Raw genomic sequence first — 18,967 nt, 5'->3', positions numbered from 1 at the left:
TATATATATAAATTCACTATATAGCCTGCATTCAGAAATGAAGTACTTAATAACATGAGTAAATGTATCACTTCAATTCACCTGCTGCTCCCCTCAGCAGTGTATTTCAGTGGATGGGTCTGTTCTGCTCCTCACTCTGTCTCTGGTGAATCCTCTCACCATCCCAGCCTTGCACCTCTGACCAACACTCCAGTTCTTGTGTGCATAAATAAATATATAGATACATAAAAACACTACAGGCAGAAATTTAGAGAAGAGATAATGTAGATTCATGGAAAGGGGAAGGCTTACATTTATAAAATGCTTAATTTCAGCTAAAATGCTTATATTGTTGACAATTATTTTGATAATGTCAATAATTTTGTACACTTTCAAAGTGGTAATAATTAAATTTTAGTATTATGAGTTCTTGAAGGTATTGAAAATTGCATAATACTTAAAGTATAATGGATATGTGTGCATGCCTATGAAAGATTTCAAGTCTTATTTTAATTTAGCTCATGCCTATAACAATTTCAATAAAAATATTATATTTATAATGTTGGCATATAAAATAACTGTAGTCTCTTCCATTTTATAACAATATTCACTTTATTTTCCTCAAAGTGATAGAGCAGAGTATTTAATTCTGTGATTTGTGAGTCAAGAAATTGCAGATTAATTAAAAAAAGACTTAGTATGAATTATCTTTGAAATATTACAAAAATCAAATGGCACATGATGTATATGAATTAAGCAGATTAAATATAATACTATTTTATATTTCTAATAATTCCAGTCTATATGTGCCAAGTTCATTGTGGTAAAACTACAAAAATCACAGTGCTATAAATCTATTAGAATTTAGGATTATTTTTAATATCATATAATTTCTAAAACTGGAAACCTTCCACTGAAATCTATAAATCTGACTTAACTTAATGTAATATTTATTTTTGTGATACCTTGAACTTTTGAACAGGATTCAATTCACTAAATGACTTTCATAAACCATGTTTTTTTGAAAAGTCTTTGATAAATCAAATTAATGAACAGTCAGGTGTACAAATTAATGTCCTATTTGTGTATATATATATTATGTCAGTATTATATCTAAAATAAATACTATGATATATTTTAAATTTAACCATGTACATATATAAATATGGTATAAATATTTATCTTTTTTGGTATGTGATATATTTAAACAAAAGAAATTACTATCAGATGAATTTTATTCCCATTTTTCACAACTTCCTCCAACCCCAATATAGTAGAGTCCTAATCTCCAATATCTCAGAATGTGACCTTTTTTGGAGTAGGGTATTTAAATGCAATCAATTTAAAATGAGTTCATCAGACATCTGAAGAAATGTGTCCTTATACCCCTAAGTTATGTACAGTGCCTCAAATAAACTTTACCTTGATTAAAAAAATACAATTGAAAAATAAAATGTGATACTAAGTAGACTAGGATTTATAAACCAGATCATCTCAGGCTTACTCTTTATAACACAAAAGCAACTATACAGGATATATTCCAATAAATTTTATTAACAAAATAAATAAATAAATAAAAATAATTACAAACAATTTAAAACAACCCATACTTACTGTTTCTATTTCTGTGGTTTTGTAAAACTTTTGCAGACAAGTAGCTAGGTTATTTGTTTAAGGTTTTCACAAGGCTGTACTCAGCTGAAAAGTGAAGTTGTGTTAATTCTTTAAACATTTTTGTCCTAGAATATGTACTCTCAAAGATCTGATGTTCGTTAAGTCATAATGCAGACAAATCAAGATTTGTTAGGTAAATTATGATTTACTACATGGTTAATATCTAAGAACTTATCAGTTTCTTTTTCTGTGATGTATCCAGAAAAATATTTCAAAAATAATTGAATTGAAGCAAAATTAAAGCAAAATAATCATTTTCATAAGTAAAAGGTGATTTTTATTTTAGGTATCTTTCTTAGATTTGATGTATACCTAAATCTTGAGTTTGTAATGACTCAAATCTTTACATTTCTTTTACATCTTAGCAAATGGTAAAATCTAATATGGTATCTGAGTACGAACAGAGCTCACAGGGTCTAAATAAATCAACTAAGTTTATAACTTTGCATTTTTATTTCAAAACTTTAAAAATATATTAACGTATACAGCACAATAAAAGAAATTAGCCAAGTTACAACTACTCTACAAAGTTAATTGCATTGCCTAATGTGCTTTAAAAACAAATGTTCAATAAGATTTTGGTCTGCTTCATCATTGTTGGCAACACTGACCCAGTGATTACATAGAAATAAGCTTGAGAGTATTTCAATGAAAAACAAGTCTCTACAAGTGAATACATCAAAGTGGAATTATATCTCAAATACTTAATTTTCAATAATTCTTGTCAATTTCTAATTATCTATTTTAGCAAATTTCTGAATTTATATCCAATTCAAACATTTCTATTAAAGATTCAAGAATTTTCATATATCCTAAAGAAATTCAACACTAAAATGTGTGTATATATCCATGATACTAAACTTCCTCAAAAATAGGAGAAAGAGAAATTACTCATTTAATTTTCTATTGAGAAATTTCATTGTTTACAGGCATCATTGGTCCTAGGTTAATATAATAAGCGCTTTCAGTCTTTTGTTTTTTATGTTAATAGCATAGGAGAACCAAATATCTATTATTGAATTATCACATCATTCTTTAACATTTTTATAATATTTTATTGGTTAGTTGAAATAGACTAGTTAGAGAATAAGTGTTTAATTTCCCTTTTAATATCATAATGTATGTAGAGATCAAAATGTATATGAAAATCTTTAAATACAAACAAGAGAGATGAAAAGAGGCAGGGATATCAGTTAATTTGAAGTGAGATTTTTACACATTTCTTTAATATAGTTTCTGAAAAGAAAAATGTTATATTTTTTTAAAATCAAAGGTGCTGATTATTTTATTCTTACCACCAAAAGAGAAAAATACAAGAACATACACCATAAGTTTGAGAGTCACTTATTCAGATAGGTTGGTATGAGCACTAAAGTTTGCTTACACTGGAATATTCTAGGTAGAAAAAGAAGTTGGTTGCAATCAGAAATCCTTTTTATACAATAATTTCAGGCAGATTGCTATAATTGTGGTTTTCAGTTCTGATTCTAAATAACATAAAATCTTATTTTATATTTTTTTCTCCCTTTTCCATAAAGAAGCTCTCCCTAAAGTATATAAGTATCAGGTTTCACTAATTTGGACCTGTCCCAGATTATCTGTACCTTCATATTTGAAAAATAATTTAAATTTATATACTCAAATAACACAAGTAGCAAACAAATTTTAATTCTCCACAATTAGATAAATAGTCATACTTTCCATACACTCGATCATCATTGAGAGAATAAATGCCCATAGTAATATACTGAAAATATAATTGTTATAAATATGGGATCTGTGGTGAAATTATGTATCAATAACATAAAATACATATTTATACACACAACAACAAAAGATTAATTCAGTTTTTCTTGGGTTGGTGTAAAATAAAAATGTGAGATTATCAGATATAAGTTATAAGCAAAGGAAACATATATTGTGGACAGGGAACAATAGAACAATTGTTCAGAACAATAGACCAGATTAAGAAACTATTTAAACATAACTGTGTTTAACATCTTTGAATGTGGCGTAGTTTTTTACTGGGCATTAACTACATAAAAATAAAGTGACAATGACGGATAGTAGTGCCCCGAATCCATTATGGGGCAACACGTAAAACAAGATCATAGTACATCTATAGTATTTTAGAAAAGTCAGCAGTCAGATTCCTTAATAAACAAGGGATTTTCCCCTAATTTTATAGATTCTGTAATTAAGAAAGTGTAAATTGCATGGTTGAGTACACTTGGTGATATATGTATCACATGCTACATTTAACTACAGGCACTTATCATTTCTGTTTTATTCATAGCCCAGATGTCAAATATAAACAGGAAAATCAGATAGTAGGTCATTTACTTATAATTAAGAAATGAATCACCGTGTGTGTGTGAGCACATTATATTCACACTTTCATGTATGTAGACTCCTAGTGAATCACAGAAGTTCCCTCTAGCTAACATTTAAAAAGAAGGCAAAATCACGAGAACATTAGTGTATTTATTTTTAGTTTTCATTTGCCAAGGCAAATTGCTTTGATTATAGCTGTAATAAATTTAAGTGCTGTTCTGTTTCATTATTTTTGTATTTTTTACTCCAAGCATTTTAGCTCAGCAAGAAACTACCCACAGCACGAATGCAAAGAACATGTAGCAATGTGATTTACTCATTAGTTAGAATCCAAAGTCATCATACATGTGTTTTTTACGTGGTAGTCAATTTCTTTTTTCAATGGCAAAGTCCAGTTTTTTTCCCTATATCCACACACACATGATTCAAGGGTAAACTTTTACTATTTAAATCAACATTGGTATTCCCTTGCCTTTGAAGTAACTGGTTCATAGGATGGATGTATTATCAATTTCCATCCAATAAGCTGTGATGGAGCCTGCTGGTGTGTAGTATATCTTCTCAAAAGTCCAAAACCCGGCCCTCCCTGATGGCACAGTGGGTAAAGCACTGCACTAAGAAGCTTAAGCCACTTCCGCATGAGTTTGAATCCCGCCTGCCCTGAAGGAGATCCACATGGTGCGGCAGACCTCTCCTGACCCACCCGCTGCTCCACTCAGCAGTGTACTTCGTCAATCTGCCTGTTCTTCTCCCTGTTCTGTCTCTGGTGAATCCTCTGACCCACCGCATCTTTGGCCTGTACCCCAGTTCTGTATGAGTAAATAAATAAATCTTAAAAAAAAAAAAAAATGTCCAAAATCCTCCTTTCTCTAAGAGGCACATAAGGAACATGCGATATTTTATCTTTCTCTGTAAATTGTATGTTTTGATGTGGGATCTGGCAATTGAAATGGAATACAGAACCTTTTCTGGTGGTGCAATATAAAGCCACCACTTCACACGTTCCCTCCCTGGCCAGGTTGGTGACCCACATGGCACAGCAGACCTCTCCTGTCACCTCTACCACTCCCCTCAGTGTAGTGTATTTCAGTAATTTGTCGGTTCCCTTCCCCATTCTGTCTCTGGTGAATCCTCTCACCTCCCACACCTCGGGCCTGTACCTGAGTTCTTGTATGCATAAATAAATACATCTTAAAAAAAAAGAAAGAAAGAAAACAGTCTGATGATCAAAGCAATACACTAAAAATGAGATCCTGGAAAGATGAAAAGCATTTCCAATCATGGCATGATATTGACAAGATGTTTAAAATATTAGGGGGATATTACAGATTTCTCAGGGCATCTTGTTATTGTGGCAACAAGTATTGCTCTTATTTGTATCACTTAAATTTACACTTTCTTCTACATGAGATGAAAAGTCTCCTACTGAAATATCTAAGTGTGTTCAAGTGTTTTGGTGTGCATCTGAGTAGAGAGTTCACATAGTACCTTCCTTATCTTCTGTGTGTCTTGACACATTCCATATTCTTCTCCATGTCTTTTAGCACAATGGCTATGGTGGAGGACTGTGGTGTCTTGGTGGTGGTGTTGTGTGGTAACAAAATCAGAAGAGCGTGATCTTATGCATCTGAATCCTATCCAATGTGGTAAATCAATATTACCAAACAAAAATGATGAAAAAATAACTTTAGAAAGTAAAATAATAACTAAAATAATCCAGGGGAAACTTTACTCAAAACAAAATTAAGCAAGATGTCTTTTCAAAATAAGAATTTATGATATTTGTAGCTAAAAAGTTATTGAACAAACTTATGTTATCATTACATTCTTATGAGCTTGCTTTTTACTCATGCCTTAGCTCTGAAGCAAGAGCCCCACAATAGCATTTTATATAATTAGTCCTATTTCCGAGAATGAAATTAGAATTTCTCATTTGGAAACTAAACTTCATTTAGTTATGTTTCTTGTCAATTTGTCATATCACTACTATATTAAAATTCTCCTAATCACTGTAAACACTCTGTGTTTATCTTCCTAATAATCTTTAGATTTACTTCTGGAGATAACTTCAATAATAAAATTCTCAACATTTATTCCCAGGACTTCTACAGCTTTACCCAGTCAGCCTACTTTTAAAATACTAGAATTTTTGTGGAATGGCCTGAGATACTTGCTGAAAACTTTTATTGATTACTCTCATTGTCTAAAATTCATGCACTTCTTAAATACATTTAGTAATCAGTAGCCATTTTCTTATAATTATTCCATTTCTAATGTTTTATTCTGTGGAATCAACCTATTACTAGACCTCAAATTACTTGTTATTTCGATCCATTTGTTTTGACTTTGCCATTTGGCATTGTATAATCACTCAATTTTTATCTTAAATGACAGTTTTTCACATGTTAAAAGGCAAGTGTTTTATCTATCAAGTTTAATTTTTTTTTTTAATGAGTTATTTTACTTACTTATACATACAAGAACTGGGCTATAGGCCAGAGGTACAAGGGGTGGAATATGAGGACTCACCAGAGACAGAGTGGAGAGCAGTACAGGCCAATCTCCTGAAATACCCTGGTGAGGGGAGCAGCAGGCAAGATGGGAGAGGGCCGGTGGGCCATGTGGGTCAGCTTCTTGGCCTGGGATCCAATTCATGCAGTGCTGGCCGGTGATAACTTAATAGCCCTGAAACTTTATCATTTCTGCCACCAAGGAGGCCCCTATTTTTCAAGTTTAATTTTTTTCCAAGAAAATTAGCAACACTATAACAATATAGAGAAGCAAATAGTACATGGAAACTTAAATATAAGTTTCAGAAGCATCAGCTCATTTCCATTTAATTCCTTCAATAACATCATGTGTAGATTTACATCATGATTCTGTGTCCTAAAGTTTCATGTATAAGCCTTAAATACAAAGTTAAAAGAATATAGTATAGTTGACAAGCGACAGCCTAAATGCACCATGTCTTAGACTGGATTCCACATTGTTCAGACAGCTTGCATTTCATTTCCTTAGTTTTTGTTATACCTTATGAAGTTTACTTATACTCTTCACCAGACAAGAGGCTTTCTCTTTCCTTTCCTTTTAAATAAATTTTATATGGCTTTAAACATTTGTTTTTAACTCAAATTCCTTCATCACAACACATGCATAAAAGTGTCCCTTTAGGGCCCTCCCTGGTGGTGCAGCAGAGTAAAGCACAGCACTAAGAAGCTAAAGCCACTTCCGCATGAGTTCCATCCCTGGCCCGGGAGGTGACCCACATGGTGCAACAGACCCTTCCTGACCCATCCGCTGCTCCCCTCAGCAGTGTACTTCCTCAGTCGTTCTGTTTCGCTCTCCACTCTGTCTCTGGTGAATCCTTTCACGGCCCCTGCACCTCTGGTCTGTACCCCAGTTCTGTATGCATAAATAAATAAATCTTTAAAAAAAAGTTACCCCTTTACTGAAAACTCATTAGACATTCTTTTTTAAGATTAATTTATTTATGCAAACACAAATAGGTACTGCCCACAAGTCAGGCGGTGAGAGGATTTCCGAGAGTCAGAATGGGGAGCTGAACAAGCAGATACAATGAAACACTGCTGAGGGGAACAGTGGGCAGTCTAGGAGACGTCTTCCAAGCCATTTGGGTCAGATAGAACTCATGTTGAAGCGGCTGCCTACGTTGTGCCACCAGGGAGGGGCCCTGAAAACTCATTATTGTTAAGCCTGCATTATAGAATTTTAATGATATGTAGTTGCTATTTTTCTCCATCTCTCACTTCTTCTGGTTTCTCTCTTTCTCTCTCTCTCTCTTTCTCTCTCTCTCTCTCTCCTTCGCACTGCCCCCACCCCACTCACCCTACTTTTACCTCAGTCTCTTTTCTTTATTTAGTGGACAATTTCTAAAAAAGGGAGCACATTCATGCTCTTTTACTACCTCCATTTTGAAAAGTGCCCTAGCTCTGCAGTGTATGCTGAACAATAACAGTACCTCTAATAATACTACAAAATCTGTTTTCATTAATATATCAAAGAGAGTGTGATTTAGAAATAAGGAACTTGGAAGAAAAAAAATATTGTTTCAAGGTCCTACTCTTAGTGTTAACACCCTGACATTTAAGGAATTCATTTATCAAACAAAAAAAAGAATTACCTAATGCTTTGCAGCAAAGTGATTAAACTCCAGGGTCCCTCCAAACTGTAAGGTAAGACCTTTCTTCCTGACCTAAATGTAGGGCAATCGATAAACATGATGCCTAGGGACAAAGATCACTAGACTTAAGTACCCTTTCCCATTTATGCCGTCATTTATGCAAGGAAGCCGACTCTAATTTGCTAGATGGACCCAGTTAACTCTATCTTTAAATATAGTTGAAGAGCCAATTTTCCTAACCATGGGGAAAAATCAATTTATATTCATAGAACACGATCAGCTAATAAAGTATTTTCTGCGTGGTAGATGTCATGAGTTAAGTACTGTATTGCATGTACCTCATTAAGTGCCACCACCTCAAATGTCATTTAGGTAAGTAGTGACATTGGAAATTGTCCAAAATGTAAAATAGCTGTATGCATCTCACAAGCTGAGTCTGGTAAGTGGTAACATTTTGATGAATCTGCAAAAATGCTGATGTACTTGATCTAATTTTAAAGAAAAGATGTGTGCTAGATCTGTTTTAGATGTAGTTCTACTAAATAGTGATGAGTTAAAAGACTATGGAAGCACACCCTTCTTTTGATTTTTAAAATTTGCTATATTGTTTGTAAAATGCATGCATTTGCTATCTTCAGAATCTCCGTTGACAAGACACTGATGAATGTTTCATCCTCTGAAAGCAGTAGACAAAAACTTCTTGATTATTCCTGTATTTCACATATTGTATAGAAGCTTCATGTATGAGTATGTTGCCAATATGTATGTATTGATTCTCCACAGGGAGAAGTCAAAAGTAAAAGAGCTTGATATGGTGAGAGGAGCATGGACTTCTCAGTAGAGCAAATCAGTCACTGATGTTCACATACCAGAAAGAGAAGAATTTCTCAAGCTTGGGAGTGTAGGAGAGAAATAAAATCACTGTTTTTAGATATTGATTTAGAAAAGAAATTCCTGAGAAACAAAAGGGAAGAGCTGAGGGAAATAAACATTAAGTTCATATCGTAGTATTAAAATTAAAATGAGCTACACATTCAAGTTCCAGACTGATGATCTACGTGAGTGTAGATTTGGAGGCGGAATTGGGTACTGAATCTGGAGGTGGGGGCCCACATACAGAAATACTAAGTCCCTTATGTGGATAGTGCCCGAAAAAAAGAAGTAATGATCAGTCATTAGAACCTGTGTTGCTGTGTGTGCCTTCCATGGGTAATTTCTGTAATTTGATTTTAAATTTTCTACCAGAACAATGTCTTTCAATGGCCCAGAACCTTGCCAAAATCCATCTGAACCGCCATAAGTAGATTTGTGTCTTTAATAACTCAGTCACTCAAATCCTCACACTTACCAAATTGAATACTTAGGCATTTGATGTACAAAGACCAAAGGCAATGTGGAAGGAAATGCCTTTGATATTGATTTAATGCTGAGCAGAATTTCATGGAGCAAATCACCCCCCAATTAAGACTTTCTCTTATTATATTTTGCATTGATAATTTACTTTTTTAAAGATATTTATTTCTCCATTCATATAAAAATCTTAAAATCTAATTTTATATTGACCAAAATAAGAAAATATTTCAAAAGGAAATATTGAGATTTAAAATCAAAATCATGTTGCAGAGTTCACCATAAATACATTTTAACGTATTACAAATGTATTTATAATTCAGAATGGATTTTATGAGCTCATGCTTTTAGTTTCACTCCCATCTCTAAAGACATTGTGATGATAGATAAGACAGAAAACATATCTGTCTTGAAAATCAAGATTATAACTTCTTTAAAAATAAGAAACAGACTGGGGACATAAGCTACTGGTCTGCTGGATTTATGGTTCAGAAATTTTTCTAATTTGATATGTTAATTAGTAAGAACTAAAATCGGTCTGGAAGTGAGGTGCATTATTAATTAAGATTATAAGATTAAATACATATCTAGATGTGTGGTAGTAATACTAGTGGCCATTAATAAGAAGAAAGCATTAACAACTGGCAATGATAAAAGACATTAATAATATGAACCCCTGATGTACAAACAGTTAAGAATTGTACTATTCACAGCATGCCCTGGAAAAACTCCTTTTGGCCTATCAGCCAAAAACAAGTGAACCAAAGGAAAAGATTAGAAAGCTAAAAAAGTGATAAGCAAGAAGTGGACAAATCAACTGTTCATATTGCTAATTTATATCTACAAATATATCTGTGGGATGGCATTTTAAGGGCCCTAGAGCGAGAATGTCTGAATGTTGGGTGTGATAAATTTATCTGTATGGGAGGCAGAAGTGGATGAGTAACAGGACTAATCTGTCCTGGATTATAAAAAATATGACAGTAGCAAAGGATTTGTAGGATCCCCTGATATCTCCCTAGCCCTGCCCCCTGCCCTCGTCGCCCCAATTATTCAGATAAAGCAATCATTACATGTAACTCTACGTTGATGCCCTATTGTTGAAAGTAGATGTCCTCCCTGTGCATGCAAGACATGCTGGAAAGGCTTTTAGTGAAACTCTGACCACTCTTCTCCGTGTCTCATGATCGTTCTGTCCTGGTAAACGAATCTTCACGGACTTATTTGAAATAAAGTTGCTCCTTGTTTTTCTCCTCTTTCATCCTCTGGAAAGCTCTTCCTTTTAAGACCAGTCTGGCTCAGTCCCTCATGTTTTGTACACGAGTCCTTAAAGATTTTGTTTCCTGAGTCAGCTTCCCTGACCAGTTTATTCAAGCGAATCTTCCCTGACACCCCCAAACTGCACAACCGGGCTTTAATATTCTTTATAATAATTGCCATCAACTGATAGATGATATATCTATGTGTTTGTTTTTTCTGTCTCTAACTCCTGGAAACTTGTTTTTGCTCTCTATCATGTGCCAACAGAAAGGTGCATGATCTATGTAGATAAATACACAGGTGTTACTATTTTCAGACTTCTCTACTTCTGTCTTTATTCATACATTAATTTTCAGAAAAAAATTAACAGATCCCGGTGTTCTTCAAACGAACCCTGTGCTTTCTTACTTCTACATCTTAATTATATTTTATTCTTTGGAGTTGTGTCCACATCTTAATTAAATTAAATTAACTAAATTAATTTTAATCCATCTAGTCAACTTTTCTCGATGAAAATTTCCTAATTCTTCCCACCATCCTGGCTGCATTTATATAATATTCAAAAGGCATAAATCCCTTCAAAACATATAGCATTATTATTTTATAGTTACTTCTGACTTTCTTTGTGCCTCCTAGCAGATTATAAATTCCTTGGAAATAATGCCAAGCACTGAATTTGGTTATAATTCTTGGAGCTTCAAAGACAAATGATAGTACTAAAATGGATCTAAAATATTTGGGCAGTAAGTTAGAAAAATTATAGCTGTTTAATTTTCAATGTTATTTTTAGCACTACTAGAATATATTAAATTAATATTTCAATATTTAACTGAACATTTTTCAAGAGCTGACTATCTAAAATTTATTAAATACATTAATTTGTAATGAATTCAGCCAGGAATTGTAAAAAAAAAATAATAATAATAATAATACATGTACACACAAATCCATAAGCCACACAGTAGGGAAGGGAATGGTTTCTAAACATATCCAAGACCTAATCCCTGGGACTTCAAAATATGTTACAATGCATGCCAAAAGGGACTTTGCAGATGAGATTTAATTTTGGACCTTAAAATAGGGAGATTATCCTAGATTATGGGGATAGGCCAAATCTAATCACATGAGCTCTAAAAAGCAGAGAATTTTCTCTGGTGAAAGTACGAGATAGGAGGCAGAACGTTAGGTCAGGGAGATTAGATTAAAATCTCCCTAAGAGTTGCTGGCAATGGAGATGAATGTGGCCGTGAATCAGAATATGCAGGTAGTTGTGAAAGTGGACAATCACCTTCAGAACAATCAACAAGGAAAAAGTTATGTAGACTGATGTGAAACCAAAATCTGCTACAAACTGACTGTGTTTGGAAGGGAGTTCTCCCCCGTGGACTTCAAAATGAAAAGCAACCAGCTGACACCTTAATTGCAACCTTGGAAGACTCTGAGCAAAGGATCCAGCTGAGTTGTGCTGTTCTGGATTTCTGACTTGCAGAAACTGAGATAATAAATTTGTGTTGTTAATTGTTTTGTTAATTTGTGTTGTTAGGTTGAATAATTGTGTGGTAATTTGTTATGACAGCAATAGTAAACAAATTTACTGGGTAGAACTTCCATACTAATAGGAAAGGGGAAAATCTACAACCTACAAAAAGAAACAGATAATACATATTTTAACTTAGATGGGAATAAGAGCTATGAGAAAAAAAGGAAAGCAGAGAAAAGAGGAAGTAACAGTGAGAGGAGACAGATCAGAGTGAAACTGAGTTTTAGAGAGGACACCCAGATGAAAAGTGCAAATGAAACATGGAATGTGTTAAAGGGATGGAAAGAAAACCCACATGGATCTCTTTGGGAATTTTTCCAGGAAAAAATCAGCTGGTATAAACCCCTGATGTTGGAAGACAGCTGTCATATTCAGTGATCTATCAGAAGGTCAGTGTGACTGAAATAGCACCCGTGATAGAATAGTAGTGACATATGGGTTCAAGAAGTGAGAATCTCAAATTTGTTTAAATACTTTGGTCCATGTTCTATTTGTTGTGGACAAAAATAACTTCCACTTTAGAAACTCACAGTGTGGGGCCCTCCCTGGTGGGGCTCTCCCTGGGGGTGTAACGGTTAAAGCACAGCACTATGAAGCTATCCACAGCCACTGCAGGATGGTTCCAACCCCAGCCAGGGAGCTGACCCACATAGCAGAGCAGGCCTCTCCTGTCTCCCCTGCAGTATATTTCAGTTGATCTGCCTGTTCTTCTCCCTGCTCCTGTCCCTGGTGAATCCTCTCAACCCCACCTCCCACCCCACACTTCTGGCCTGTGCCCCAGTTCTTCTATGTATAAGTAAATCAATAAATCTTAAAAAAAGAAACTCACAGTGAATATGATACTGAGATTTACTGAGGAGAAAGAGAGAGAGATGAAATATCAGTTAATTGCAACAATATAGGTAAGAGACAATATTAACTAGGAGCAGGCTGCAGGGAGACAAATAAGTAGGAGAGATTCTGGAAAAACAGGTGCTTGTCTGAGCGGATTGCCCTAACAAAATACTACAAACTGGGTCAGGTAAACACTAGACATTCGTTTACTTATATTTCTGGGGGGGAAGGTTGTGTAAAATCATGGAATCAGGATTGATTTCTAGTGAGTCCTCTCTTACTAGTTTGTTGATTTCTTGCTGCGTTACCACATCATTATTTTTTCATGTGAGGGAGGCAGAGAGGGAGGGTAACTGGTAAGTTCCTAGTCAATTCATACTAAAAATGTGCCAATTATATTTCTTATTAATAAAGTTGCTGGTACTAAAATCAAATATAACACATCCATTCAAGAGCTGAATGTGACCTGAGTAGTAGAGCAAGCCTTCAAGAGATATTCATATAAAATCAAAATTGAATAAGTCACTAGTTCATTATAAAAGATCATATTTGGAGAGCTTTGTGTTTTTATGATACACGAATATTGTATATTAAAACTTTTTATTATAATTTTTCCTGCTGCTTCTTGTTTAAAAAATGATATGTTCAAAGCCACTTATGTCTTCTGTTTTCTCTCCTCCCAAAACTTGTCCCCTCTACAAATAAAAGTGCAAAAGATGTAGTAAATAGTCACTTGTGGTATCCTTTTCACTGTTTGATTGACTCTGTGAAGAATACTGGAACTACTGAATTGCATTCAAATTGGTTATTTGCGAGCTATAACCACTCCCATAGACAAATGAGATGGATTTTCCTAAGAAAACAAGACTTGAAAGTCTGAGCTAAGAGTGGAGAAGAAAATGCATAGTTTTGGAGTTTACCCTCCTTTGTCCTTCACTTCATTGTTCTGTGCTGCTCTGCATTTCCAGTCGTCATGAGATCAGAGAAATGATACAGCAAAAAAAAAAAAAAGACTTTTCTGTCCTTTACTTTTGTAAGTAAAAAAAGAAACTTTTCCTGTAGGTCTCCCAGCTGACTAACCTTAGCTTGACTGAGAGAGCCAGATGGCTGTTTCTTTGTGAATCACTGGAAAAGGAGTCACTTTCTCTGAACAGAATCTCCAGAGAGCCGCCATGCCTCACAACTAAACATCTACCTCAGCTGTCTCAGTCTTACTCAATGAGACCTGTTCTTCTGGGCCAGGTGGAAGCACGTGATTAATTCTACTGCCACAGATTGTGAGTCGTTGCATTAATTTCTAAATTCTGAAAGGGCTGTCCCTGATTTTTGAAAGTATTCAAATACAAATTTAATTTCATTTTAGATTTTTAAAAATTTGTTTCCTTGCATTTGATTTTAAAAAGTTTTAGACTAATTTTATAAACGTTAATGCAACAACTTCCAATTTTAATGTCGCTATTCAGAAGGGCATTTCAAAAGAAAATCATTGGAATTGTTTAACTGAATCAAACAGTGAATAATATACACAATATTTTACTAATAGCTGGATAGCTATGACATTATCAATAGGGTCTCCATTTAATCACAGCAAAGCAGAATATATAATTGTTCTATTTTTATAACCTCAATGCACATAAATATCTGTCATGTATACTACATCTTAGAAAAGTATGGTTAGTAGAAATTGGAAGATAGAAAATTTTCTATTTGTCAGGAAGGATGATTTTTTTCTTTCCATATACTTATTTTGAAAAGACATTTAGACAATTATAGTCATTATTCTATTGCTGTTGATTCCAAATTAACTTTTATTTTGAATTTCAAAGTATGGGATTTTTCATTTTCATAAGAAGTACTTTCAAGATAATTACTACTTGGGAATAATTAGAATATTAAATCTCTGAAGAAAAGAATAGTGCCCCAATTAATGAAAGAGAGAATTTTGTTCACACAAACATACACACATACAAAACATTTTATAATCAAGAAAAGAAAATAGTTTATTTGGAAATCCGTATGACACCTTGAAATTTTTATCCGCTTTGAATAGTAGAATCACTTTTGTTGTATTAATCATGGAAGTTGAATTACTTTTGACCGGATATACTCAAACATTTCAAAAGTCCCATGAGAGATAAAGCAATTAATGACAGCGAAAGTCTCCCTTTCATAGTTTTTCACTGTTGATGATCTAGCTAATTTAATAACCACAGCACAAAATAGAGAAAATACTCATTTCAGTTTTAAAGCAATCAAACAATAGAAATAAGTAAATTAAGTGTCCATAGCGAAATGCTAGGTATCAGTGAGCTCATGCATATGGCACTATCTGTATAAATCTGTACAAGTGTTTTTTAAAACTAATGAATAGAAACAGGACTAGAAGACAGAAAACCACCTGTGCTAAAAGTAATGGCATCAGAATAAATGTGGGAGGGAGAAGAGGATTTTTTTCCTGAATTTTAATTAGTGGTATTGTGTTGATGTGTTCTGGAATTTTTTATTTAACAATGCTTGAAATACAAGGCATGAGGCAGCTTCCTGTCCACATGTGATAATTTTGGTGTCCTTTTCTCCTTTTCTTAATGTATTTGTCCTTTTAAAATGTGAAAAAAAAAACCACAAATCATGACAAACAATACTTTCTCCTTAGTTTCCTTCCATTTGTTTCAACTTTCCTGTTCTGTTTCTAAAGGTCTTACCCATCTTTCAATCAATCCTATTTAGAATTTCAGGTTTTGGGATGCATTGTTGATTTACAATTTGCTCAACCAATCCTTGGTCATTCAGGAGTGACAAGTCCTTTTCTTCACCTGTTTTGTTTCTTGTAGTCCTTTGGGCTATATATTAGGATCCAAAAATAATTCCTAAACATGGTCTCTTAGCCAGGACTCTGGCCCTATAAGCCTCTTAGAACTTTTCTCTGCTAGGTATCAGGTAATGGCATATTTTGGCATTTAGTTTATTCTAAAGCTCAAATGCAAGTCACAGTGATAATGGAAAGATCATGTTCATATATTACTGATGCTCATGACCAAATAAAAGTGTAGTCTGTATTTCTTAGAGATTCGAAAGTGAAATAGAAAAATAAACTTTTAAAAGTATTGCTTTCTAGAATGCAAAAAACAATAGCGCTATATTAAATAAAGATGTATTTTAGATTTTTTACCATCACCTGATGTAGCAATTGAAAAATCCTGAAATAAGTATCTAGGCAACCAATTATATACTTCATTCATTATAATTACTGTGTTAATGCTACTCTAGGTTATTTTGAAAGCTATTAAATTTATTTAACCCTTATTATCATGATATATACAATGGAATCATTAAATTGAAATAACTGTTTTAGTACAACGAGAATGGTTTCTCAGTGGAAGAAAATCACAATCAAACTAACATTTATATTTAGTAAAATGTTTCAAATATTTTCTTTTGAAAGGCAATAATTCCACTCAGTGGGTTTTCAATAACCCTTTTAAATTCTTAATAAACTGTAGACACCTAGTATATTGAGAAACTATTATAAGGTATAATATTATTGAAAGTTAAAATTTCTGAATATTGCTTTAATACAAGCTACAACATAAATACTTTAAGCTTGGTGTTATAATGTATTTGTACTCAATATTAATCTTAACCTGCAGCTAATCTAGGAAAAATTAAAACAGAATAAGAATGTGTAACATGTAAGTTCCTCACAAATCATGAACGGAAATAAGATATCTCAAATACATATAGATAAACTACAGTATACACATGTCAAATTATTCTTGAGATGTCAAAATAAAGAATAAGGACATAGTAACAGAAAAAAAATAGTTCATGCGAAGTACCGTTTTCTCTTCCCCCAAATTAGCGTGTTCATCTCGACTGTTAGTTGCTTTGGAATTCTATTATTCAGTAAGAGAAACTAAAGATCACCCTTAATAGATAATAGCTATTATCCATAATAGCTAACACACTTTTACACAAATTTACCATGTCATGTAACTTTGACAACAAGGGATTCTTGGAGAAATGATGCTACTTGAAAGAAGTGAGTCACAGAAGTATATATAATGTGTCATTTAATTTATATATAATGTACAGACAAATCCTATAGTCAGCAAGCAGATTCATGGTTGTCAGAGAATGGATAAAAAGAGGAATTATTATATATAGGATTTCTTTTTGGGACACTGAAGATATTCTAAATTGGATAATGGTGATGACCACACAATTTTGTAAATATACTAAACCGCACAACTTTGTATGATATAAAAAGTGATTTTATGGTATGTAGTCACTGTCCAGAAAATCTGTTAATAAAATATGATCTGGACCAGAAGATGTAAATGTTTTTGATAATGGACCTGAGCCCATTATCAAACTTAGATTTTGTGGACTTTAAGTAATACGCCAGATTTTCCCTATAACCTATAACTTTAGTTTCCTTACGTTTGACCTAGTCCTCAGTCTTTGGCAATCTATAGTGGAATCATTTATTATCTTCAAAGCACACATGCTGGAACTTTAACTGTTATTCTCCAACAAATATGGAAAAAGAGACCATGAAAATCTTATTCATTTTTTTTTTAAAGATACGTATCTTATTTATTTAAAGATTTTAAAATTTATTTATACATGCAAGCATTGGGGTGCACACCCGTGGTGTGGGGGGCTGAGAGGATTCACCAGAGACAGTGGGGGGCAGAACAGGCAGATTGACAAAGTACACTGCTGAGGGGCATAGCAGAGGAGAAAGGAGAAGTTCACTGAGCCATGTGGGTCACCTCCCTGGCCAGGGATTGAACTCCATTCCTGTTGCAGTGCTGCAGATAGCTTCATAGTGTTGCATTTTAACCCCTGCACCACTAAGGTGGCCCCTGGGAATCTTGTTGTCTACAGCATTCCTATGGGGTTCTTCTGTACACATATATGTAAAGCCATTGGAAAATTCAAACCTAATATATGATGATATTAACAGTGGTTCACATTATATATCAGTTCAGCTAATAATTTCTTCTATAAATTATGATAGAAATTATATTAGTATTAGGGTCTTCTATTTGTTGTACACATGTTGAAACATGTGTACAACAAATAGAATTGCTCATTATACTGAAATGTTTCAGTGTATTTGTTTTATTTTTTTTTAATTTATTATTAGTGAAAAGCACTTTTCTTGAAAATTTTCTTTGCTGTTATATTAACATCTTTCAAAGTCTTTATCAAAACTAATCTTATGAAGTATAGCAATTAAATTTAGTAAATCTTAAATATTGCATTTTCAATTGGAAATATTTCATAACAGAATATTCTCTATTCTCTTTTACAGAAATTAATTTAATTAATTTTAAAGAATCTTTACTTGTTAATATTTTCTACCTATTTTTCCTCATTCAACATCATTTCTCTTTTTAAAAACCCTTGCCAGTGTCTTAGAAAAAAATTAAGAACTTTTTAATTCAGTTATTTTATTAAGGATTTTCTATGCTGATATGTCTGTTATTAGCACCTATAAATACCATTTAGACAAAACATTGTCTGCCAAAAGGAAGAAGAAATTAATAAACTAAATGCACATTTATAAAAATGAAAATATGAATATTTATTTTCTAAAACTGGATCCAATTCATTTATAACTCAATAGGAACCTATGAATCTAAGATGGAACTAAATGTTTTCTGCATCAGTGAATAAGGATAGTTTCTTCATCAAGAAAATAATATGGTACTGAAATCTTAGTACAGCTCATCTTTGTAAAACAGAACACAGTCAATAAATTCTCTCTGGGATCATTCTCTTTAAAAACTGTTGCTGCTTGGATAATTCCAATTTCAGATAAAAATAGCAGAAATTATATTTGAATA

The sequence above is a fragment of the Condylura cristata genome, unplaced genomic scaffold (genome assembly GCF_000260355.1).
Source record: "Condylura cristata isolate star-nosed mole 26May11 unplaced genomic scaffold, ConCri1.0 scaffold00003, whole genome shotgun sequence".
Taxonomy (NCBI): Eukaryota; Metazoa; Chordata; class Mammalia; order Eulipotyphla; family Talpidae; genus Condylura; species Condylura cristata.
This window is presented reverse-complemented; position numbering follows the sequence as displayed.